This window comes from Triturus cristatus, chromosome 6, assembly GCF_964204655.1.
Source record: "Triturus cristatus chromosome 6, aTriCri1.1, whole genome shotgun sequence".
NCBI lineage: Eukaryota > Metazoa > Chordata > Amphibia > Caudata > Salamandridae > Triturus > Triturus cristatus.
The window spans coordinates 1,650,846,147-1,650,872,547 of NC_140589.1; positions in this window are offsets into that span (position 1 = coordinate 1,650,846,147).

Genomic DNA, 26,401 nt, shown 5'->3' on the forward strand with positions numbered 1-26,401 from the left:
CTCCTTTTTTGCTAGCTTGATTTGTGCGTGATATTTTTTTCTGCTTAGTCTGAAGAGGTTCCGTTCTTCTGCCCTGTAAGTTCTTCTCCATCTGTGTTCTAGTAGTTTGCACTGGAGGTGGAGTCTTGCTAGTATGGGTGTATACCAGGGTGCTGAAGTTTTAACTTTATTTTTGTTTTTTACTTGCTCTTCAGGAGCTAATTTGTCACTGATTTCTGTTATCCATGTGTTAAAGCGGTGAGTGTGCTCTAAGGTGTTACCTGATAAATTTGTTAGGGTGTCCCTTGCCAGTTGGGTTAATATAGAGTTAGCTAACATCTTAGCCCATTTGTGGCTTGGAAATGAGGTTGACTTTTGTTTAGGAGGGTGAATTAATCCTGGGAAGTTAATTTTAAATGGTATTAACATGTGGTCAGACCAGACTTGAGCCATAGGGCTGTTAACTTTGAGAGAGGAGAAATTGGAGAACACTCCGTCGATATTGTGCCCAGACTGGCGGGTATGGGCTGAGACCAATTGGTAAAGCCCAAGGGTTTCTAGAGTTTCTATAAAGTTATCTATCCCTGGATTGCTTCGGCGTTCCAGGTGGAAATTAAAGTCTCCTAAGAGGGTGAAATTAGAATACTGAAACTTGAGGTCTTCTAGGGCCTCTCCTAAAGTGTCCAGAAACTCGTCGCAACTAAGGCCTGACAGGCGGTAGATCAGTGCTCCAATAAAGGATTGGGAACTATTGATTTTGAAACAAAAACCCAAGCTTTCCGTTCCTCTAAGAGAAGAGAGGTGAAAGTTTGTGCGTTGCAGAGACTTGCTGTAAATGATGGCTTGCCCTCCTCCCATTATATCCTTTCTATCTTGCCTGCAAATGGCATAATTCAGAGGGAGTACAGTGGCGATGTCCGGGTTACACCATTCCTTAAGCTATTTTTCTGTGATAAAAAGACAATCAAGTTGTAGATCGGTGATCATCTCATTGATGTCTTGGGCATGTTTACAAAGTGACCGAGCGTTAATGAGGCCCCCCTTTAACACATTGGCTGGTAATGTATTGTCTGGTGTCCGAGGGTTAGTTCCAAGCATTTTCAATTCGGTTCTACATCTAAGGTACACAAGTGGGCCTTTAATTTTATGAGGTGCCAAATTACACTTGCATTTCCCAGTCATGTTAAGTGCTTTAAGGAAGTCTGAGGATAGAGAAATACCTGGAGGGGAAACAGCAGCATGGCTGGCGATGGTCGCGTTTCGGACGCGGACAGGCGCAGACAGGTTTGCCTTTGGTGCGTCGGCGGCGCACCCGCAGCGCGTCTGAAGTGGCAGGCCCATTAAATACTGGTGCCTGCTAACAACTAGAGTGCTGCCGCACAAATATGGTGGTTTAGAGCGGGCTCCCCCTCCCGGAAGGGAAGTGAAGAAAGTGCGAAGTGCAACAGAAAAAAACCCACCGGAGAGTCCACAACGCGAGAGCTCCGTGTAAAGTGCAGGCAGTGACCTTTGTGTCTTTACATTCAAATTCAGGTAACAATTCAGTACAGTTCCCCCCAACAAGTCAAAAAGTTTAAAAAGCTCACCCAAGAAATATTAAATATATAAAAATCGTATTCAGGTTAAAACATTTGTTTTGCTGACGAACGTGATCGGACAATAGTATGCACAAAGTGCAGTCAGCTCAATTTAGTTTCTTCCGCTATATAACCCGGTATCTCCTAATGAGAGAAGGGAGGACCATCTACATACCTGTGAGGCAATCCCATCCCAAGGACATTCCTCCCCATAAACTAATGGCCCAGTTGTGTGGTTGTAGCAAGATTTGAAGGAGGTTTTAGATAGCTCAGCAGACTTGAAAAGATATGCAGGTTAAGATTCTCAATAGGAAGCTAGCATGTTTTAAAAAAATCTTTTTACTCAGGTTTTATTTTTTTTAGCATACGTTCATATTATGGAAATTATTCTTTTAACCCTTATGTCCTACAAAATGTTAGTGTAGAATAAATCCACATTAGTATAATTACCTATTATTTGTACACTGATTTTGGGAAGAGGTCCAAAATAGAGTAGGTTCCACATGTTTCCTGCAAGTTCTCTGTAAAGTAAGTTATGGTATTTATTCCAATGTGTGTACCACGCACAGAGGGCTGTCAGTTTTCCCTTTCTCAGCAGAGTTATGACTATATCTACATCTCTGAAGCTAGACACCTAGCTGTGCCCAAAAATTAGGTGGGAGTACACCACACTTCATTCAGATAGACATGATCCAAGCCATCTGTGATGATGCACATCTAACTCACTTGTCTTTCAGGAAGAAGTGGGTCTGTGTGTATGTTATGGTGGCTGCAATTTATGCTAATTCAGTTTTGGGATCTAAGGCTAAAGCCAATTAACTTGCACGCAGCATGGACTCAATTACTCCTCAACTATAGGAAAAACAATTAACTTTCTGAACAGCACTGACACGATTCTCTGCTGCATTTTTCCAGAAACCACTCAAAGCTACGACTGCCCAGTTCACCCTTTAAATCATGAAAGTCTATTTTCAAAATCCCTTGGTATTTCTTTTGCCATTTAAAATATAACCCCCTGATGCTCACAACTTCTCACCTAATTATGATGATAACTCACAGGTTCTTCCTCTAGGGAGTAAATGTCTACAGCACCAAAGAACCGGACCAATGAGACTCTAGAACCATTATCTGGTTTTGTTACTAACAAGAATTGCATTTAATCACATCTATACAATTACTGTCCTCGCCACTTGCAAACACTTCTACGTGTCTAATAATTGATTGTATTTTTCTGTACAGGTACCTTTGAGCCCTGTGCCGCTGTTCACTTATGCTTCTACACCTTAATGCATTTTTAAAAATGGACTGAAAAATACAATACATATATTTATTCCTAACATCTGTGTATTCATTTTCAAATGTCATCAAATACTTGTGCAAAATATTCAGTGGAGCCAGACTAAATTATAAAGTATTACACCAGTGGTAACTCCACATGACCTATTACTTTCCAAAGGGTTTTCCAAGGACATAGGCGCCGGATGAGTCCTGGGGAAATATGTCCTGGAAAATTGCATGAGCTGCAAAGACTATTAAGTCAGAATCTTGTCTAAACCTATTACTGGGCTACCCTCTTGGGTGGAAACACCACCCAGCATGTAGGTAGGCAATTGCCCAGTACCCAGACCCAACCACATTGATGGTGACCCTTTTTGGGTATCTTTCTATTCTTTGGGTTTCAAAGTATTATGTCACCATTCTAGGGTCCCCTCCATCCATGGCTCCCAGACGAACAAACACCCATGGATTGCCTGAGCCTATCTGTCCATCTCATGAGCTACCTCTCTGGCTGCCATATCCTGGTTTGACTCTTATTAGCAGGACCTTCTCTGGTGGTGCTACATAAGGAGTGCTGAGCACTCAAAGCTCTCCCCAAATAACACATTCATTTAGAGCACCCAGATATTGGACATTCTAATCCACCTACCCCGCCAGTCACACACCTGCTCTGTGCAGCCGGGCAGGCCAGCCATGGCCGCAATGTCCATCAATCTTCCCTGGGGTTGCTAATGGAAACCTGCAGGTAAAATTCTTCTCCTCCTCCACCACAGTAGGCGCTGTATAGCACCATCTTTAGGGGGCAAAAGGAACGTGTGCCCAGAGCATTCACTCTCCTAATGTCATTCACTCCACTGAACTAGTCATTCTCCTGTCCATATACTTTCTAAGGGGGACCCCCAAAGCATAAATACTTATTTTCCTATGGGGGAACATGACATGTCCTGCCTCCAGGCTGACTTCGCACACTCATGGAAAGGACTGAAACGAGGAAGACATGGTATCAGAATAATTACGTAATCAGAGTTGGTTTACATTGGCATGCTTAACTGAGCGTTGAAAGGCATGCACACACCATTCTGAAAGGCTCCTGAAAGGCACTACAGAGCCTTGAAAAGATGTTCCCCAGCCTCGCATGCCCCAAAGATTTCAAAATAACGTTCACCATGAGAGGAACGAGGGGTGTAGTTTCAATAGAGCTCTCTCCGTTCATCTTCAACTGTTCTTCTTGACAAATTCCTGCTTGTGCCCCCCTTTGATGGCTGCCTAAATCTGCATTTGTGATGTATAAAAGGAATGCTTCGAAACCACCCTTCTTTGTTTTAAGGGACAGACAACAATATTTTCGAAGCAGCTGTTAGTGCTGCGGCAGTTTCTTTCTCTCTTTCTGTTAATTGCCTGGCTCCGTCTCACAATAAGTGATTCTGTTCGAAAATAATAACAATGATAATAAATGCAGACATAAATAAGCTGCACTTTCCAAACAATCGATATTGATGTAGTAGTTGCTATAAAAACGCCATAGTCACTCAGTCACTGAATTATTCATTACTGGCATGTACTAGGCTAATTGCAGATGGAGTGAAAAACAAAATACGTGCAGCTTCACATAAGGAATGCAAATGTAAGTGTTGCTTCGTAGACACATTTCTAAAATATAGGAAAGGCCATTCTGTTAGTTTTATTTTACATATTCTAATCGATAATTGTCATGCCCACAATTTACATTGTGCATTTGATTACTGAGCTAGTGGAACCATGTGCTGAAAATGTGGCGAATAATACGTTTTTTGTTATTTCAAATAGCTCTTGAGTGGTGTTCCTTTATCGGATCAGGTCCAATCTAGGCTGATGTAGTAGTTTTGTATTCAACGCGAACAAACCACATTGGCTGTGTAGACTTGCTCTTTACGAGTGTCCTAATGAAAGAAATAACATGTTTTTGTTTACAAACTGCTACCTAAAGTTTATTACAAATGCTTATCTATCTATCTATCTATCTATCTGTCTGTCTGTCTAAATACAGACTCATATGTACTGAACAAAAACAAAGGCTAAAGTGACAAAGGTTAAATGTAAACTGATAGTGAGATATGGTAATAAAATCTTACTTTACATTAAAAAAACACTGAAATTCACTGAAAAACAAAGCTTAATGTAAGGTTATAGTTAGGGCTTCTAAATATATGAAAATTATGTTTTTTAAACGTGAAGACCACTGATATTAACCAGTTATAGTTTACTGACCTAATTGCAACTTGCACCCCAGCCATGCACTGTTTATGACCCCACATATTACATCACTCATGAAATGTTAAAAGACATCACTCGCAGTACAAAACTTTAATGTATTTTGGCCCTCAGGGACACCTAATACAAAGGCCAGAAGGTAAGGATACCCCTACCCTCCCTTCTTATACCTTAATTTGTTTTAACTTCAGTACAAGGGGACTGAGTACCATTGTCCTGCAATGGAGGATGCAACATTTCTGTTAATGTTGCCATCAGCCAATCAGATTACTTGGTACTGTGGGACCAGTACCCAGTACCCATCCTGTGGTATAGAAATAGTAGACAGGAATACAAGTCCTCTTGACCAATCAGAATACTCTATTTTTGTAATCTGCATCACCGCCGGTTTACCGCGGAGTACCGCGTGACCAACTGCCCAGATATAAATATAATTTCGAGCTTAATTTCACAAAAACGGCTGGGCAGATTTACACCAAATCACAAAAACTACACTTTCTGAGTAAAGATCAATCTTTCTGGCAAATTATATAAATATAAATTATATTAGTTTCAGGGTGATCCGTCAAGCAGGGACTGAGAAAAAGGGGGTTAAAAAAAGGGTGCATTTCCCATGTTATTTCCCAAAGGATTTATCAACAAGCCTACAGCCCGAACTCCTGGACGGAATTACACCATATTTGGCAGAAAGGTAGATTTGGTTACATAGATTCTGCTTTTTGTTATTTGGTGTAAATCTGTTCAGTAATTGTTAAGAAATTTAAGGAAATACAGTTAGTGATGTCTGTAGCTATAACGAATTCGCAAAACATAACACGCTCGTACATGGAATTGCAGAGCTCCGATTGTCTACCAACACTTCAACCAGGAAGTTTTGGCAGCCATCTTAGGACTCGGCTTCAGCCAAGTTCCCCCAAAAAGTTTTTTTTTAAAAAGAAAAGGGGGGAGAGTAGGAATAACCTCACCCATAAAGCTGCAAAGCATTTTTAAAAAAAAAACTAAAATACAGCGAAATCACGATATTCTTGAATTTGCAGTAGAAATAAAACAAGCGTGGACTACCGCGCTTGTTTTTGAAGAATCCCCAGGTAGGCCAGGTCCCGGGGGCATACTTTAGAAATGGGAGAGGGGCATTTAGGGCTCACCAAAGCCCTGGGGACCACCACCTCCCTGGGGCAATAGTTTATTTAGAAGTGCAGTGGGGCAGTGTGACCCCCCCCCACAGCCCCGGGGACCACCACCTCCCTGAGACTAATTATAAAATGAAGGTCCGCTTGGCCCCCCACAGCCCCGGGGACCACCACCTCCCTGGGGCTGAGTCAGAGGGAAGCCACGCACCCCCCTCATTGAGCCATAGATGGCCCTGGGGACCACTGCCCCCCAGGGCAAGCTCCTGCTATGTTCCAGGGTGCCCACCCCTGGGGCACAGTTGTTTGCTGTCGCTTTGCAGCATGATTAGCAGCTCCCTGTCTGTGAACGCAATGCCGGCTACCGGAGGAGGCAGGGAGCCAGCGGGGACCACGGAGGCCTTCAGGGTCCTGTGGTCTGGGCCAGGTAACTGTGCCAAAATCAGCCAGGCAAGGGGTCTGCACGCTCCCCTTCACCATTCAATTAGGCCTGGCCCAGGGGGGATGTGTCCCCAGTACCAAAATAGGCTTAGGGAAGGGTGGCCACATGGCCCCCCTTCCCTAATAAAAGAAAAAAATCTGAAACAAATGCTGCATGGGAGAAGCCCCACCCCATTTCACTACCACTCTGCAAAGGGGCCTCCTGGCATATATCTTGTTGGGGGATGAAGTCCCCTTGGCTGTTAAGGGTCCTTGGGGCCAACAAGCCCTCCTATTACCTCCTGTAAGTCCTACACAATGGGATTGCTGATAGGTTGTTGAAGGTGTCACCCCCCTTCACCACCACTCTGCAAACATGCTTTGTAGTGCATTACTGGTTGGGGAATGACGTCCCCTTGGCTGCTGAGGGACCTTGTGGGTTTAGAACCCCTCCTGTAAGTCCCATACAGTGGGATTTCTGAGAGGTCTTCAGAGGCTGCACCCCCTTTTTCCACCACTCCTCAAACACACCTCCTGGAGCACTACTAGTTGGGAGATGAAGTCTCCATGGCTACTGATGGTCCTTGGGGGCCAATAAGCCCTTCTGTTACCACCAGTAAGTCCCATACACCGGGATTCCTGAGAACTGGCCAGAAGCCGCACCCCCTTTCTCTACCACTCTGCAAATGCGACCATTAGTTAAAAAAAAAACATAGAAATTCACTAAAAAAAAAACAAAGGTTACAGGGACATTATAGTTAGGAAGAAAAATTAAAAATCCTCAGAAATTCACTCAAAAACCAAAGGTTACAGGGATGTTATAGTTAGGCTTAGATTTCAGTCATATAAAACCAGTAAAATTCAGTCATTATAGTTACCTGAGTTAACTACACATTATGGCCCTGCAATGCACTCCTTATGACCTCACATATTTCATCACTCATGACATAGTCAGTGACATCACTGATGACATCTCAAATGACATCACTCATGACATCATCCATAGAACCACTCACACCCCCATACAACCTATTGTACTCCCACTCACACACTCACACAACCACTCACATACCCATTCCAGTACTCACACACCCACTCACTCCTCCATAGAACCACTCACTCACTTGTGCAGCCACTCATCAACCATTCACTCACCCATACAGCCACACATACAACCAGACACTGACCCATACATCTACTCCCACCCACTTATTTACCTACACAGTCACTCTCACTCCCACTTACTCATCCATACAGCCTCTCAACATAGCCACTCACCCATGCAAGCGCTCAGACACTCATTCACACACCCACACAACCACATATATACCCATTCACACATCCATACAAGCACTCACTCATCCACTCACTCATCCATGCAGTCATTCATACAGACACTTACTCTCCAATACAGCCACTCACACACCAACTCACTTAACCAAACACCAACTCAAAAAGTCACTCACTCACCCATACAGCCACTTACACACCCAGTCACTCACTCAGACAGCCACTCGAGACACCCATTCATTCACCCATATAGTCACTATACACCCACGTACCCACCCATAGAGCCACTCACTCTCCCATACAGCCACTGTCACACCCACTTACCAATACAGACACTCATACATCATTTCACTCAACTACACTGCTACCCACACACTCAGTTATACATACATACAGTCACTCACACACCCAGACACGCAAGGATACATAGAGTCACACAGCCACTCACATAATATATATTACAAGTAGTATCAGTCAATAGTAGTGCACCTTTTATAATAATAACATTTTGTAGCAGGCTAGTATATATGTTTTACACCCATAAACTCTTACACTCACTTGATGATGCCATCAGTGATGTCATCAGTGATATAATTTGAGATGTCATCAGTCCCTGACCATGCCATGTGTGATGTAATATGTGAGGTCATAAGCAGTGCACTGCGGGGGTGTTAGTTATAGTTAGCTTAGGTAACTATAACTACTGAATTTCACTGGTTTTGTATGAGTGAAATCTGAGCCTAAGTATAAAGTCCGCGTAACCTTTGGTTTTTTGAGTGAATATAGATATATATGTATATGTATCTATATATATGTGTGAATATTACTTACTGGCGGTAGTCAGTAGGTAGTTATAGTTAGAACCTTGTTTCCATAGGAAAAGTGGTTTTTGATTTGCCAATAACTTTGGCACCATTTGTCGAATCCTCACAAATTTTTCAAAACTAAGGGTCAGCTCCTGTCTTGAAAGTTTCAGGGTGATTCGTCAAGTGGACGCCAAGAAAAAAGGGGGGTCCCAAAACATGTTGTCTCCATGTTAATTTCCATAGGAAACTTTAGACACAGCTACAGCCTGAAGTGCTGAATGAAATTACACCAAATTTGGCAGAGAGATAGCTCTTGGTCCAGAAAGCATGCATCTTTTTAAATGGTGTATCTGTTCAGTAGTTTTTGAGATATTTAAAGATTTACTAATATCGGTATTTGAGAATTGTGTGACCTGATTGGCTGAGCCCTCCCGAGCACGAGCTTGCCTCTGATTGGCTGCCAACAGTTCAAACCAGGAAGTGTTGGCAGCCATCTTGTGACTCAGTCCCGAGGGAGAAGGAAAAAGGTGAGTGAAACATTAAAAAGAAGAAAAGGGGGCAGGGTAAAAACACCCTGACCCCTTAGGCCTGGTCAGGGGGTCCCACAGAGACCCCCAAGGCCAAAAAAAGCATTTTATTTTTCGGCCGTATTCGCGCACCCGGCGTGATTCTGGCCAAAAATTAAAAAAAACAAAGTGCAGGCTCCTGCACTTCATTTTTTAAAGCCCCAGGGACTAAAGCCCCCGGGGTGGGCCAGGTCCCAGGGGCAATCCTGATTCATGTTAAGGGGGCCTGCCGGAGCCCGCAGGAACCCCCACAGCCCCAGGAACCACCACCGCCCGAGGTTTTATTATTTATGTGCGGGGGGGCACATGCCACCCAAGCCCCGGGGACTTCCACCTCCCCTAAATAACATTAAAAAGTGTGTGGGGGCTCCTGCCCCTCCCCACACTGCCCCAGGGATCACCACCTCTCTGGGGCAAACTTTATTTAAATATGGGGGTCAGTTGCGGACCTCCGGCCCTGGGGACCACCACGTCCCCGGGGCTATGCAAATGATGGGAGGGTGTCTGATTGGCCCCCTTCTGGAGCCCTCGATGGCCCTGGGGACCGCCACCCGGGAAATTGATGTTTGCTATGACAGGGCGGTAGCCGTGCGGCTCCTGCCCTGTCATAGCAAACTCTGCTTTGTTTCATGGAAGCGAGAGCAGGGAACCTGCTCTCGCTTCCATGAAGCGAAGCAGAATTGCTTTTGGGCAAGGGGTGCTGCATTTCAGCAGCTCCCCTTGCCCAAAAATCAATGCCAGCTCCCGCAGGAGGCGGGGAGCTGGCAGGGACCATAGGGGCATTGGGGCTCCCCTGCGGTAACCAACTTTAGGGCTGGTCCTGGGGGATGGAGTTCCCAGAACCAGACGTGGCCCGGAGTGGGGCCACATGGCCCCCTCCATTTATTTAAATAAAAAAAATGGCAGGGCCACGGGGAATGGGGTCCCCAGGGCCAATAGTGGCCCAGGGAATGGAGGCCACTTGGCTGAGGAGGAGGGCAACGCGGCTCCCCTCCCAATTTTTTTTTAAAACTATAAGGCTGGCCAGGCCCCGGGGGGATGGAGTCCCAGGTGCCAGAAGTGGTCCAGGATAGGGGGGCCACTCAGCCCCCTCCCATAAAAAAAAGAATCCGGCAACTCACCGGAGACCCCACCCCCGCCCTGCATGACTCTGCAAACGCACCTCCTGGTGCGCATTGGGTGATTAATTCCCTGTTGCTAGTGAATGTCCCAGGGGGCCAACTAGGCCACCTGGAACCTCCAGTAAGCCCCACACAGTGGGTTTGCAGAGAGTTAGTCCGAAGCCACCTCCCTTTTACACCAATCTTCAAACGTGCATCTTGGCACACTGCTGGTGGGGCGATGAAGTTCTCTTGTGTCCTAAGGACCTCAGAACTGAAGTGGACTTCATCCCCCAAGCAGCAGTGTGCCAGGTGGCACGTTTGCAGAGTGGTGTGAAAAGGGGGCATGGCCTCAGACCATTCTCAGCAATCCAGCTGTTTGGGGCTTAATGGAGGTACCGGGTGGGCTAGTTGGCCCCCAGGGACCCTCAGGAGCCAAGGGAGGTCATCCCCAACCAAGAGTGCGTCAGGAGGCATGTTTGCAGAGTGGTGTAGAAAGGGGGCATGGCCTGTGTCCACCTCTCAGCAGTCCCACTATCCGGAACTTACTGGACGTGTCAGGTAAACTAGTTGGGCCCGAAGAACCCCCAGCAGTGAAGGAGACTTCAATCCACATCCAAGAGTGTGCCAGGCAGTACGTTTGCAGAGTGGTCGGCAAAGGGGGCGTGGCCGGCTATGAGAATTTAGCAATCCTGCTGTGTGGGACTTACTGGAGGTAATATGAGGGGTAGTTGGCCCCAAGGTTGTCCTTGGGGGACAACTACCCCTCCTGTTACCTCCAGTAAGTCACATTGCTAGGAGGTCTTCGGAGGCCATGCCCCCTTTCTCCACCACTCTGCAAACCTGCCTCCTGGCAGACTACGGTATGGGGACGAAGTCCACTTTACTCCTGAGGGACTTTGGAGGCCAAGAAGCCCTCCTGGTACCTCCTGTTAGTCCTACGCAGTGGAATTCCTGAGTGCTGGTCGGAGGACCAGCCCCCTTTCTGCTTCACTCTGCAAACGCGACTTCTACATTATAGTTCGTAATTGGCATTTAAAAAACCATAGAAATTCATTGAAAAAAACATAGGTTTCAGGGACGTCATAGTTAGTAATACGCATTTTAAAAAAACCTTAGAAATTCACAGAAAAAACATAGGCTTCAGGGATGTTATAGTTAGAAATTCGCATAAAAAACCTTTGAAATTCACTGAAAAAACAACAGGTTTCAGGGACGTTATAGTTAGTCTGACATTTCACTTGTACAAAATCAGAACGTCATCAGCTGTGCATTGCAGGGGCGCAAGTTAAAATCACCTCAACTAACTATAACAGCCGAATTTCTCTGGTTTTGTATGAGTGAAATGTCAGACTAACAATAACGTCACTGAAACCTGTGGTTTTTTCAGTGAATAAATATATAAATATCTATATATACATATAAATATATACATATATATATTTATATATATCCCAGGAACTCCGCTACTGCCTCCTCACCGACAACGGATACGGACCACAGTTTGGTGCAAATTTTGTTTATTTCAAACACACAATGCCGCCATGACGCGTTTCAGCCCGACCTTGGATATATATATCCTACTGGCGGTAGTTATAGGTAGGACCTAGTTTCCACAGGAAAAACTTTTTTTGTTTTGCCAATGCCTTTTGGGACACTTGACGAACCTTGTAAAAACAAGTATACGAAAAAGCAAAAAAAACAAAAAAACAAGAAGCAGACAGTGCAGTGGACCAAGATAGAACCTGGATGATACTTAAACTAATGCCTGACCTAAAAAGTCCTCAAAAAGAGGACGTAATCCCATCACCCACCGTGGTGGCATGCTTCATCATATGGGATCTCCTCTTAACCAAACCTGGTTTGGTTAAGGAGCTACTACTCCCAGGCTGAATCTGCGGGAGGAGCTTGCGGATGTTTCAATCTACGCTGATGGAAAAAGATCTCCTAAAGATCGATGAAGATAGCCTAAGTTAGGTGAGACCCTATAGTGCAGTGTAAACCTAGGTGATGTAAAATTGACTACAGGAAAAGAAAACTATTTAATGAGAATTTCCCTGTGCCAATATTAAAAGCAGAGTAGTAGCGCGGTCTGACCAAATTAACGAACGCGCTTACAATAAACCAGGAAAAGGTCACTTGACGAATCCTCATGAAATTTTCAAAACTAATATGCCACTCACTTCAGCTGCTGTGATGAAAATTGTGGGGTGATCAAGCGGGGGCTGAGAAAAAGGGGGAGGTGCCAAAATGATTTTTCTCCATGTTAATTTCCATAGCAAACTTTAAACGCGGCTACAGCCCGAATTACACCAAATTTGGTAGAAAGGTAGCTGTTGGTCCAGAAAGCACTCTTTTTGTTAAATGGTGTAAATCTGTTCAGTATTTGCAAAAAAATTTAAAGAAATTTCCACTTGTATATCTAGGGATGTGGTGGATCCGCGACAGTTCATACCGGTATCTGCCAACAGTCCACACCACGCGCCCACTTTCCTAAAACGTAATTTTTTTTAAAAGGTCAGCAACTCGCCAGATGACCCGTCCCCTTTCTTCACCACAATGCAAATGTGCCTCCTGGCTGGTTGGGGGCTTAAGTCCCCTTAGTTGCTGAGGGTCCTTAGAGGCCAACAAGGCCTCCTGTTACCTCCAGTAAGCTCAACACAGTTAGTTTGCTGAGAGGTGGTCAGAGGCCATGCCCCATTTCTCCACCACTACACAAGCATGCCTCTCGGTGCACTGCTGGTGGGGGAATGAGGTCCCCTTGCCTCCTGAGGGCCTCAGGGCTAAAGTGGACTTCATACCCCAAATGGTAGTGAACCAGGAGGCTCGTTTGTAGAGTGGTGGAGAAAGGGGACCTGGACTCAGACAATCTCTCAGCAATCCAGCTGTCTGGGTCTCACTCTAGGTAACAGGTGGCCTAGTTGGCCCCCAAGGACTCTCAAGAGCCAAGGTGACTTCAACCACCAACTAGTAGAGCACCCGGAGGATCTTTTGCAGAGTAGAGGAGAAAGGGGACGTGGCTACTGAAAACCTCTCAGGAAACCCACTGTGTAGGACTTGCTGGAGGTAACAGGAGTGGTAGTTTGCCCTCAAGGACCTTAACTAGCCAGAGGGACTTTATTCCTCTACTAGTAGTGCACCAGTGGCATATTTACAGAGTGGTGGAGAAAGGGGGTGTGGCCTCCTACCAGGTCTCAGCAATCCCGCGGTGTGGGACTTATTGGAGGTAACAGGAGGGGTAGTTGGCTCCCAAGGATGTCCTTGGGGGCCAACTACCCATCCTGTTATTTCCAGTAAGTCCCACACAGTGGGATTGCTAAGAGGTCTTAGGAGGCCAGTCCCCTTTTTTCCACCAATCTGCAAACACGCCTTGTGGTGCACTACTGGTTGGGGGATGAAGTCCACTTTACTCCTGACAGACCTTGAGGGCCAAGAAGCCCTCCTGGTACCTCCTGTGAGTCCTGCACAGCAAGATTCCTGACAGCTGGTCAGAGGCCCAGCCCCCTTTCTTCACCACTCTGCAAACACGACTGCTAGTAGGAAAACTATAGAAATTTACTGAAAAAACAAAGGTTACAGGGACGTTATAGTTAGGAATTAGCATTCAAAAACCTTAGAAACTCACTGAAAAGACTAAAGATTACAGGGACATTATAGTTAGCAAATACAATTTAAAAAAACCTGAGAAATTGAGATGCCATCAGTGATGTCACTGACCATGTCATGAGTTATGTAGTATATGAGGTAATAGGCAGTGCATTGCGGGGGTGCAAGTTATAGTTAGCTCAGCTCAACATCACTGGTTTTGTACAAGTGAAATCTGCCCTAACTATAATGTCCCTGTAACCTTTGGTTTTTCTAGTGAAGTTCTAAGGTTTTTTGAGTGCTAGTTCTTAACTATAATGTCCCTGTAGCCTTTGGTTTTTTCAGTTCATATATTTATTCATATACATATCTATATATATATATATTCACAAAAAAAAACCCACAGGTTTCAGGCATGTTATAGTTAGAAATTAGCATTTAAAAAACCATAGAAATTCACTGAAAAAACCATAGGTTTCAGGAACGTTATAGTTAGTTGGACATTTCACTCGTACAAAATCATAGAAATTCTGGTGTTATAGTTAGTTCAGCTAACTATAACTCGCGCCCCTGCAATGCACTGCTGATGACATCACATATTACATCATTCATGACATGGTCAGTGACATCACTGATGACATCACTGATGACATCTCAAATGACATCACTGATGACATCATCCAGTGACTGTGTGTTTCTGTAAAGTTTAAATTTGTTTTATATATATGCCAAGCTGTATTGAAGAATGAGTGGGTGTATAAGTGTCTGTATGGAGGATTTAGTAGGTACGTGACTGACTGTATAAGTGAGTGATTAAATGTGTCTTTCTGAATGCATGGGTTAGTGACTAAACTGTGTGAAAGTCTGTATCAGTCAGTTGTTGTTTAAGCTGCTGCATGGGTTGGTGAGTAGCTGCAGGAGTGTCTATATGGGTTATTGATTGCTTGCCTGAGTATTTGTATGGCTGCCTGAGTGTGTGTGTGTGTGGGTGGGAGGTGTGTGGCTCTGTGCATAGATGTGACTGGTTGATTCACTGGGATTACGGGTTCAAGAGTGCATGTGGAAACAGCTGTATGGGTGGGTGAGTGTATGTGGATGTGTTGGTGAGTTAATGGATATCTCAGTGGTACATGTGCAAGTAAGTACATATGTAAAAGGCAGTATATGTGAGTGATGGTGTATATAAATAACTATATGTGAGAGTCAGTAATTGTGAGAGTGGCTGCATGGATCAGTGTGTATTTGTATCAGTGATTCTGTAAGAGAGTAATTATGTGTTAGTATCTGTATGAATAAGTGAGGTGGTGTATGTATAACTGTATAGGTGAGTAAATGGAAGTATGATTGATTCTTTGGATGACTGACTAGGTGTGTGAGTAACTCTGGATATGTGGTAGTGTGTGAGTGTCTGTATAGGTGTATGAGTGAATATGATAGTGTTGTATTGATGAGTGACTGCATGTATGAGTGACTATATATGTGAATGAGTGGATGCATGTGTAGACCTAGGAATCAGTCAGCGCGTATTTAGTAACTGGTATTGATGTGTCTATTTTTTCGAAAATGATAGTCTGTATTTTAGAGTGGGTGTATCAAAGGTTATATTCAGGTGTGAGGAGGTGCATCAGATTTTCACGTGGATGATGTCATCAGTGATATCATTTGAGATGTCATCAGTGATGTCATCATTGATGACACTGACCATGTCATGCATGATGTAATATGTGACGTCATCAGCAGTGCATAGCAGGGACGCGAGTTATAGTTAGCTGAAGTAACTATAACACCGGAATTTCTATGGTTTTGTACGAGTGAAATGTCCAACTAACTATAATGTTCCTGAAACCTATGGTTTTTTCAGTGAATTTCTATGGCTTTTTAAATGTTAATTTCTAACTATAACGTGCCTGAAACTTATGTTTTTTTAGTGAATTTCTATGTTTTTATTAAATGCTAATTTCTAACTATAACGTGCCTGAAACCTATGGTTTTTTCAGTGAATTTCAAAGGTTTTTTAAATGAAAATTTGTAACTCTAATGTACATCAATCCTATGTTTTTAAAATTTTCTATACATATATATATATTTAAAAAAATTGTGAATAATTTTTAGTTAGGAAAATTATATACATTCTTTTTTTTTGTAATATTATACAGAAGTCGCGCACCCTTCGCATGTCCTACACGATGGCTGCGCGCATCCCAGAAGCCATTTTGAAAAGTTGTGCTGGGGTCACAACGTTGGCATAATTTGTAAAGTATGAAATATCTTTAAATTAATTATAAATAAAAGTTTTCCTTTAAGTGTTTGTCTAAATTTATAAATAAAAATATTTTTAAAGTATTATTTTCAATATAATTTTGACGAAAGTAAAGTTACGAAATGTGCGGTGTAGCTGCTTAATGTGCACAACATCTCCCCGCTCGTATTTCCAGGGTCGGGCCGTGATCGCGCTGAGATCGAGCCGAAGTCGAGACTTCAGCGTACTTTTAAAGTTGAAAAAATGACTATAGAAAGTTTGAACATGATATTAGACTGAACAGTTTTGCTAATATACTTATTAAAAGTTTATAGAAATTTTTATTTACAGTGTATAATGATATATATGATTTTCGCGGGTGTGCAAAGGGTGCGTGATGACTGCGTGCACCCTACGCGACTTCCTGTCAGCAAAAGAAACAAGCATTTGCAATGCAATCGGTCTCGCCTTTGGGACCTTATAAATATTTATCCATGCAGCCATAGACTGAATACAGCATTTCTAACGGACAGTGTCTACAAAAATGCACCAATAAAAAGGAAGGGAAAACTGCAAGATCATTTCAAGTGGCCTGAAAGACAGACGACTACCTATGCCTCGACGGACCGAAAACGCAAACCAGAATTCCTAAGAATGAGAGACCTTTCTGATCGTAGCAAATCCTCTTGAATGGCCAGATTAATTGAATGTAGACTCTTCATAGGAGCCTTTCCAAGTCGTCTAAGGTATTGGAACTACCCTCCTCCCCCTCAAATAAAGGACAGGGGTCCTTCGCATACAGTTTCATCACAGCTGAAGAAGATCTGATCGGTTGGACATTGGGGCAAACAGCTAACAACCTTTATGAACGTGACAATGAAGGAAACTAATTATTCACACGGAGAGAGTACACATTTATCAACACACAGAAGGATTGTAGTGAAGCAAAATCCACTGCTTTAACCTCTGAGGCCCCAAACCTGCTTTTAAATCATAAAAAGCATTTGTGACAGTCATGGCACTCCTTAGTTTGTTACATTTTATAAATCCCTAGAGGCTAAACGATAAGCGAGCGCAGACCCATACAAATAATCAGTAATATAACATATGACATAACTTTAAATGGAACTGTAGTGACACGCTAGATGTATTGACTCTGTACTGTTGTTACCTGTGCTGCTCGCATTCTCATTGTTATTAAAATATCCTTAATCAAACAGTTGACAAGAAACATTTCACACTACTTCACAAACAAAATATGGTAATGTGACACCGGGGTAACCCTGCTAATAGTACGCGCATAATGAAACACTCACATCGGTTATGTTGTCCAAGGCGTAGACTTTTATTCACATCAAATCATATAAATCTACACAACCATTACAGGAGTAAAGTACTACTTGGATATATATCAGGATCCACAGCAACAGACTTTTTGCAACATCCACATGTCAAAGGCAGTAAAGAAATTAGGCATAACTTTATAATTGATTTCAGCTTCTCCATATGCCTGTAAATAAATTTGTTGGCCGACTCGGCCTACACACTCAGCTGCGCACATTGTGCCGGCAGGCCCCAACGCGCTACAGAAAACATTGCCACATGTCAAAGGCAGTATGGAAATTAGGCATAACATTATAATTGATTTTAGCTTTGCCATACACATGTACTTAAATTCTTTGGCCGACTCGGCCGACCCACTCAGCTGCGCACATTGTGCCGGTAGGCCCCAACGTGCTACTGCAGACATTGAATTGCTTGAAATATTGGGCACCGCATAGCGCACTGGCCCACCAAGGTACCTGAACACAGGCAGCCTCCCAAAGAGTCCACACGGTCCATACGTTGCGGGATAGGGCAGTAGAGACAGGACCACCGACAGGTCAGTCCCCTCCCCGCGCCTACCCTTGGCAGTAGAGTCCAGGACCACCAATAGGTCAGTCCCCTCCCCGCCTATCCACTGCACAGTTCCATCATACCCTCTCTTGGGGTCCATCCAGTTGCTGAACCTCCATTGCTGCCCATGCCTCCTTTGGTGTTAACTGCCAGCGCTCCGCCTTGTTCTCCTGCCGGGTGGGTGTGCGGTTTCTGACGTTCTTGCGGCTTCCCTGGGTCCAAGGAGACAAAGAGGAGGAGACCCCAGGGACGCTGCCTTATATACCAACAACGAGATAGGTTTCAATTTCCAAACGTGTACTCGCACGTCATCGTGAAATCGGATCACCCAAACCAGCCTCTGCCACTGAAGCTCGGTTTTCATGGCGCGACTAAGGGCGCCCCTCCCCTAGGCGAGGGGGGCGCCTAGTCAATACCTGCAAAAATAATTTTCCTTACAAAGGGTATAGTCTTTAGCCTCAGGTGCAGCGAGTAGGGAGCAGTGCAGAACAGTCGAGTCAACGACTATTGTGCTGCCATTGTGAGAGCGCAATATGGCAGCTTGGGATAACTTTGAGGCCTTTTGTTCAGGAGTCAATTGCTGCCTTTGCACAAGGCGTATTAAGTGCTCATCGAAGAATGAGGCAGCGCAGAAGAGGCAATTAGCCTCTTTGTTCCTCTCACTCCCAGATAAAGGGAAAAGGCTTCCATCCCGTCCCCTGTGGGTGCACCTGGACCCTAATCAGAAGATGAGCATTCAGCCTTTCATCCCGCATGGCTCCAGCGAGGGGAAGATGCGCACGATGCTGCTTGTATGATGGTGCAATGATAGAAATGAGGTTTCATGTGGGGTATTCTAGGCATTATTTTAAGCAATATCACACTGAGGCTGTATATGGGAGGCAGGAAGACTGGACCCTGGACTACTTAGAAGAGCTACACGGCTGCTTCAGAATGAGTGGTACAAAAGGGGGTGGTGATGGACGGAGCATCAGAACCAATCAGACACTCACACCCAGTCAACAGATCTGGGTTTGATCCATCACCATTCTTTAGCCCACTCTGCCACCCCAGTTCAGACATGGCCATATGCAAATCAGTCTGACCCTGTGCCTCATGGGAACAGTCCAGCCCGAACTGCCAAGCCATGCCTTCCCTGGACCGGAAACAAGCTTCCTAGGACCGGTTTCTGGCATTTCAGCCGTCTTCAGCCAGGCTTGCTTGAATCCAGTGGCAAAGTGAGCAAGGGACTCACGTCTGAACATACCCTGCCAACTTGTGGCGAACAAAGCGGTACAAAAGGGGGTGGTGATGGACGGAGCATCAGAACCAATCAGACACTTCCACCCAGTCAACAGATCTGGGTTTGATCCATCACCGTTCTCAGAATGAGAGCACCACTGAAGCGTTCCGAGAGGAAGTACAGATAGGGGTGGGAGGGGGTCAGAGGCTAAAAGATGAGGCAGATACTGACCAGAAAAAAAGACTGTGTTCAACTGTGTCCTGTGTGTCTGAAGCTGCCAAATGGGATACTGAGTCATGGACATAGAAAGGGGACTTTTTTTGTGAGCAGAGCAGTCGTGAGTTATACAACCTCACAGAAATGAGTGCCATATTGTGGGGAAAAAGTATTTCCACATTAGTCCAACTCACGATACGAGATGATTATGGCTCGGTATCACATTTCAAACACGAAAAAAAAGACAACAATATTTTCGGTTTCAGTGAAAACATGTTTTCCAAATCAGTATTTTATTGGAAAATCGAAGTTACTTGATTCATTTTCATCTCGTGTACCATAATCCACATACAACAAAGGCATTAAGGTATCAGCAGCATTTGTATAAAAACACACTATTGCTTAATATTCGGAGCTGCCGGTTTAATCAAGATTATTACTAACCCAGCAATGTGAGACGAGTCCTTTTATATTTCTATACTCCTGGGCTCCAGATCTGATGGAGGCCATTGCATTCATTGATGGCGCCTCATTCTCGTTGATTACTAAATATAACGGGAAGCAGCATAAACGTGCTGATTGTGCAAATACAGCAAAATATTGTCTTTTGACTTACAATACAAGTGAATGTTAGCTTCTCAACCATCACGTCTTAACTATTTAGAGCGTTGCGTAACATGTATTTAAAAAGGAAATTGCAGACAATTTTCATGTTACAAACATGAAATGAGCAGCTTGGAACCCCACCCCAAAAGAGGGGAGGTGCAGCGATCACAGAAGACACTGCAAATGAGCTGCGATGGACGGGAAGTGGTGTTAGGGGCTGGGGGCGGCTCAGGGAGATTAAGTGGACTGGCAGCAACCTGGTGGCCGTATGAACAATCACCGAAGACACGAGCAGCTGCGAGCAGCTGCAAGCAGTGCCGTGCACCACAGAATTAAATAAATAATGCACTGAAGGTTAGCTAAATAGACATTGTTTTCCTCATACTTCCAAAATAGTGTTCTCTGAATAAAAAGCCTTTTTTTCGAGGTGTGGATTTTAAACTGAGAACGAGAGTTTGTGTTCTGATATAGCGCTTCCAACTGCAGCTGTCACAGCATAGCACTGTCAATTGTAATTGGTAGTGATTTCTCAGTTTGATGGAACATTTGTTATCGATCTTACAGAGGGTGAAAGGCTGAGCAGACCTTGCCAGTGTTTGCCCCTTTGGCCTCCAGGGAGCACATTTTCACTTGCAGAGTTGTTTCCTGATAGCCGGAGTTGTCTAGCGGATCAAGAAATGTGCGCTGGAGGTTGTGGAGCCCAGCTTGCCACCGGCCCGCTCGGTGTGGGTGAAATTGCCACAAAGAACATCTCCAACCCTCGGAGCTCGGAACCCGATTACAATTCCGCGAGGATCCCGGCGCCGCCTCGCACCCGGGCAGTGAATGGCAACAGGAGGCAGTGAAGCTTAGGTGGACGGGGCAGGCTCCTCCTAATAAGATTGTAATTCGTGGAGTGAGTTCGGCGACGTGCCTGTGTGGGCTATTCAAAGTCAAACAAGCATTGGCGCGAGACCTATTGCATTGCAAATGGCAATGCGTGTGGGCGACGAGGCACGAGGGGGGGTGTGAGAAGGCATCGGACTGCAGGAGGGGGGCACGGGAAGAAAGTAGTCTGTGCTGTGAAGGGGCCAGTAGCCGTGGAAGGACACATATGACTGACATGGCTATTATGGGGAGGGACTAACAAGCTTAAAACCAATCGAAAGGTAGGATTTATAGCCTAAGCCAATGAAGAAGATGGGCCAGAGAGTGGGCGGAGCTTTCACGATGCTTTCCCACTATAGTGTATACTGCATGCCTCGCAAAGCGATGGCAGTGCATTCGCACTGCTACGCTAGCGAGACCTAAAAAGGAATCTGATTGGTTGAAATCAATTTCATTGTAAAAGAGGGAGGATCCATCCTTCTGATATATACCTTACTTTTTGTCCTTGATAGAGAGAAGACCTGTTTCTTGCTTCTCTTTATATTGATAAACCTTTTTTGTGTGTTTGTTTATTTTTAATACAACTATGGCTCCTAGTTTTGCCGAAGTTGATCCACTTGCAGTAGAGGAGGAAGAACAGATGGTGCAGCAGATGAAGAAAAGAAAGGAAAGCATCATTTGGTCCTTTTTTAGTGTTCAAGAGGACCTGCGATGGATGCTGCTTCTGCCTCCCGTAACCTAGAACAGTCCGGTCAAACTGCGTTGGGACGCACACTCGTTGACCTCTCATGGCACTGCTCTACACTTCGGGGAGGACGCGTTCCATTAGCTGTGTTTTCTGATGACGTGTCGCGCCGGCCCCGTCCAACAACAGAACTCCTTTAGATCGAAACCGACTTTTCACTCTCTCACCAGAAGTGAAACCAGGCCACGCGGACACTTTCACAATACAACATTCCTTCCTCCTAATCAAATAAAAGACTCAATGAAGAACAGGGGCCAGCTTCGATTGGTAAACGGCTGTTACAACGACTTTTTTACTTCCCAATACCATTACAACGCATGCATTACCATGCATGTGTTGTACATCGCAAAGTCATTACTATGCATTTTTTAGAACGCATGGTCATTTACCACGCATGCTTTTATAACGAAAAGAAATGTAGACGATCCACGTCGTTGTAAGAAAACATAGGCTGTTCCGTTTCCTCACTACGACATGCACCGCCCCTCAGAGATGACGTGAAGCAGGAACCACGAGGAGTGACAGGTAAGGGGGATTGGGCATGGGGTGGGGGTTACTTTTCTAGCGTTTAGGGTAGTGCAGTGGTGTTTGGGTAGTGTAGGGGGTCATGGTGGGGGAAGTGTTTTAGGGTTTAGGGTAGTGCAGTGGTGTTTTGGTAGTGTAGGGTGTCATGTTGGGGGTAGATTTAGGGTTTTGGGTGGTGCAGTGGTGTTTGTGTGCTGTAGAGGTCGTGCTGGGTGTAGTGTTTTAGGGTTTAGGGTAGTGCGGTGGTGTTTGGCTAGTGTAGGAGGTCGTGCTGGGGGTAGTGTATTAGGGTTTAGGGTAGTGCGGTGGTGTTTGTGTAGTGTAGCAGGTCATGCTGGGTGTAGTGTTTTAGGGTTTAAGGTAGTGAGGTGGTGTTTGGGTAATGTAGGAGGTCATGCTGGGGGTAGTGTTTTAGGGTTTAGGGTGGGGCAGTGGTGTTTTGGTAGTGTAGGGGGTCATGCTGGGGGTAGATTTAGGGTTTAGGGTAGTGCAGTGGTGTTTGTGTGGTGTAGGGGTTTTGCTGGGTGTAGTGTTTTAGGGTTTAGGTTAGTGCGGTGGTGTTTGGGTAGCATAGGACGTCATGCTGGGGGTAGTGTATTAGGGTTTAGGGTAGTGAGATGGTGTTTGTGTAGTGTAGGGGGTCATGCTGGGGGTAGTGTTTTAGGGTTTAGGGTAGTGAGGTGGTGTTTGGATAGCGTAGGGGGTCATGCTGGGGGTAGTGTTTTAGGGTTTAGGGTAGTGCGGTGGTGTTTGGGTAGCATAGGGGGTCATGCTGGGGTAGTGTTTTAGGGTTTAGGATAGTGCAGTTGTGTTTGTGTAGTGTAGGGGGCCGTGCTGGGGGCAGTGCTTTAGGGTTTAGGGTAGTACAGGGGTGTTTGTGTAGTGTAGGGGGTTGTGCTGGGGGTAGTGTTTTAGGGTTTAGGGTAGTACAGTGGTGTTTGGGTAGTATAAGGGATCGTGCTGTGGGTAGTTATTTAGGGTTTAGGTTAGTGCAGTGGTGTTTTTGTAGTGTAGGGGTCGTGCTGGGGGTAGTGTTTTAGGGTTTACCGAAGTGCACTGGTGTTTGTGTAGTGTAGGGGGTCGTGCTGGGGGCAGTGATTTAGGGCTTAGGGTAGTAAAGTGGTATTTGTGTAGTGTAGGGGGTTGTGCTGGGGGTAGTGTTTTAGGGTTTAGGGTAGCGCAGTTGTGTTTAGGCAGTGCAGGGTTTGTGCTGGGGGTAGTGTTTTAGGGTTTAGGGTAGCACAATGGTGTTTGGGTAGTGAAGGGGGTCGTGCTGGGGGTAGTGTTTTAGGGTTTAGGGTAGTGCAGTGGTGTTTGGGTAGTGAAGAGGGTCGTGATGGGGTAGTGTTTTAGGGTTTAGGGTAGTGCAGTGGTGTTTGTGTAATGTAGGGGGTCCTGTTTTAGTGTTTAGGGTAGTGCAGTGGTGTTTGGGTAGTGTAGGGGGTCGTGCTGGGGGTAGTGTTTTAGGGTTTAGGGTAGTGCAGTGGTGTGTGGGTAAAGTAGAGGCTCATGCCAGGGTAGTGTTTTAGGGTTTAGGGTAGTGCAGTAGTGTTTGTGTAGTGTAGGGGGTCGTGCTAGGGGTAGTGTTTTAGGGTTTAGGGTAGTGCAGTGGTGTTTGTGTACTGTAGGGGGTCGTGCTGGGGGTAGAGTTTTAGGGTTTAGGGTAGTGCAGTGGTGTTTGTGTTGTGTAGGGGTTGTGCTGGGGCAGTGTTTTAGGGTTTAGGGTAGTGCAGTGATGTTTGGGTAGTGAAGGGGGTCGTGCTGGGGGTAGTGTTTTAGGGTTTAGGGTAGTGCAGTGGTGTTTGGGTAGTGAAGGGGGTCGTGATGGGGTAGTGTTTTAGGGTTTAGGGTAGTGCAGTGGTGTTTGTGTAATGTAGGGGGTCCTGTTTTAGGGTTTATGGTAGTGCAGTGGTGTTTGGGTAGTGTAGGGGGTCGTGCTGGGGGTAGTGTTTTAGGGTTTAGGGTAGTGCAGTGGTGTGTGGGTAAAGTAGAGGGTCATGCCGGGGTAGTGTTTTAGGGTTTAGGGTAGTGCAGTGGTGTTTGTGTACTGTAGGGGGTCGTGCTGGGGGTAGAGTTTTAGGGTTTAGGGTAGTGCAGTGGTGTTTGTGTAGTGTAGGGGTTGTGCTGGGGCAGTGTTTTAGGGTTTAGGGTAGTGCAGTGGTGTTTGTGTAGTGTAGGGGGTCGTGTTGTTGGATTTAGGGCAGTGCAGTGGTGTTTGTGTAGTGTAGGGGGTCGTGCTGGGGGTAGTGTTTTAGGGTTTAGGGCAGTGCAGTGGTGTTTGGTTAGTGTAAGGGATCATGCTGGGGGTAGATTTAGGGTTTAGGGTAGTGCATTGGTATTTGGGTAGTGTTTGGGGGTTTGTGCTGGGGGTAGTGTTTTAGGGTTGAGGGTAGTGCAGTGGTGTTTTTGTAGTGTAGGGGGTCGTACTAAGGGTAGTGTTTTAGGGTTTAGGGTAGTGCCATGGTGTCTGTGTAGTGTAGGGGGTAGTGTTTTAGGGTTTAGGGTAGTGCAGTGGTTTTTGTGTAGTGTAGGGGGTCATGCTGGGGGTAATGTTTTATGGTTAAGGGTAGTACAGTGGTGTTTGTGGAGTGTAGGGGTCGTGTTTTAGGGTTTAGGGTAGTGCAGTGGTGTTTGGGTAGTGTAGGGGGTCATGCTGGGGTAGTGTTTTAGGGTTTAGGGTAACACAGTGTTTTTTGTGTAGCATATGGGCTCGTGCTGGGGATAGTGTTTTAGGGTTTAGTGTAGCGCAGTGGTGTTTGGGTAGTGTAGGGTTCCATGCTGCGGGTAGTGTTTTAGGGTTTAGGGTAGTGCAGTGGTGTTTGGGTAGTGTAGGGGGTTGTGCTGCGGTAGTGTTTTAGGGTTTAGGGTACCGCAGTGATGTTGGCGTAGTGTAGGGGGTCATGCTGGGGGTAGTGTTTTAGGGTACCACATTGATGTTTGGGTAGTGTAGGGTGTCGTGGTGGGGTAGTGTTTTAGTGTTTAGGGTAGCGCACTGGTGTTTGCATAGGGTAGGGGGTCGTGCTCAGGATAGTGTTTTAGGGTTTAGCGTTCTACAGTGGTGTTTGGGTAGTGTAGGGGGTCATGCTGGGGGTAGTGTTTAGGGTTTAGGGTACTGCAGTATTGTTTGGGTAGTGTAGGGTGTCATGCTGGGGGCAGTGTTTTAGGGTTTAGGGTAGCCCACATGTGTTTGGGTAGTATAGGGTGTCGTGTTAGGGGTAGTGTTTTAGGGTTTAGGTTAGTGCAGTGGTGTTTGGGTAGTGTAGAGGGTCGTGCTGGGGGTAGATTTAGGGTTTAGGGTAGTGCAATGGTGTTTGGGTAGTGTTTGGGGGTCGTGCTGGGGTAGTGTTTTACAGTTTAGGGTAGTGCAGTGGTGTTTGTGTAGTGTAGGGGGTTGTGCTGAGGGTAGTGTTTTAGGGCTTAGGGTAGTGCAGTGGTGTCTGTGTAGTGTAGGGAGTAGTGTTTTAGGGTTAAGGGTAGTGCAGTGGTGTTTGGGTAGTGTAGGGGGTTGCTCTTGGGTAGTGTTTTCAGGTTAAGGGTAGAGCAGTGGTGTTTGTGTAATATAGGGGGTCGTGATTTAGGGTTTAGGGTAGTGCAGTGGTGTTTGGGTAGTGTAGGGGGTCATGCTGGGGGTAGATTTATTGTTAAGGGTAGTGCAGTGGTATTTGGGTAGTGTAGGGGGTCGTGCTGGGCTAGTGTTTTGGGGTTTAGGGTAGCACAGTGGTGTTTGGGTAATGTAGGAGGTCGTGCTGGGGGTAGAGTTTTAGGCTTTAGGTTAGCGCAGAAGTGTTTGGGTAGTGTAGGGGGCGTGCTGGGGGTGGTGTATTACGGTTTTGGGTAGCGTAGTGGTGTTTGTGTATTGTACGGGGTCATTCTGGGGGTGGTGTTTTGGTTTTTGGGTAGCGCAGTGGTGTTTGGGTAGTATAGGGAGTCGTGCTGGGGGTAGATTCAGGGTTTGGGGTAGTGCAGTGTTGTTTGTGTAGTGTAGGCGGTCATGCTGGGGGTAGCGTTTCAGGGTTTAGGGTAGTGCAGTGGTGTTTGGGTAGTATAGGGAGTCGTGCTGGGGGTAGATTCAGGGTTTGGGGTAGTGCAGTGTTGTTTGTGTATTGT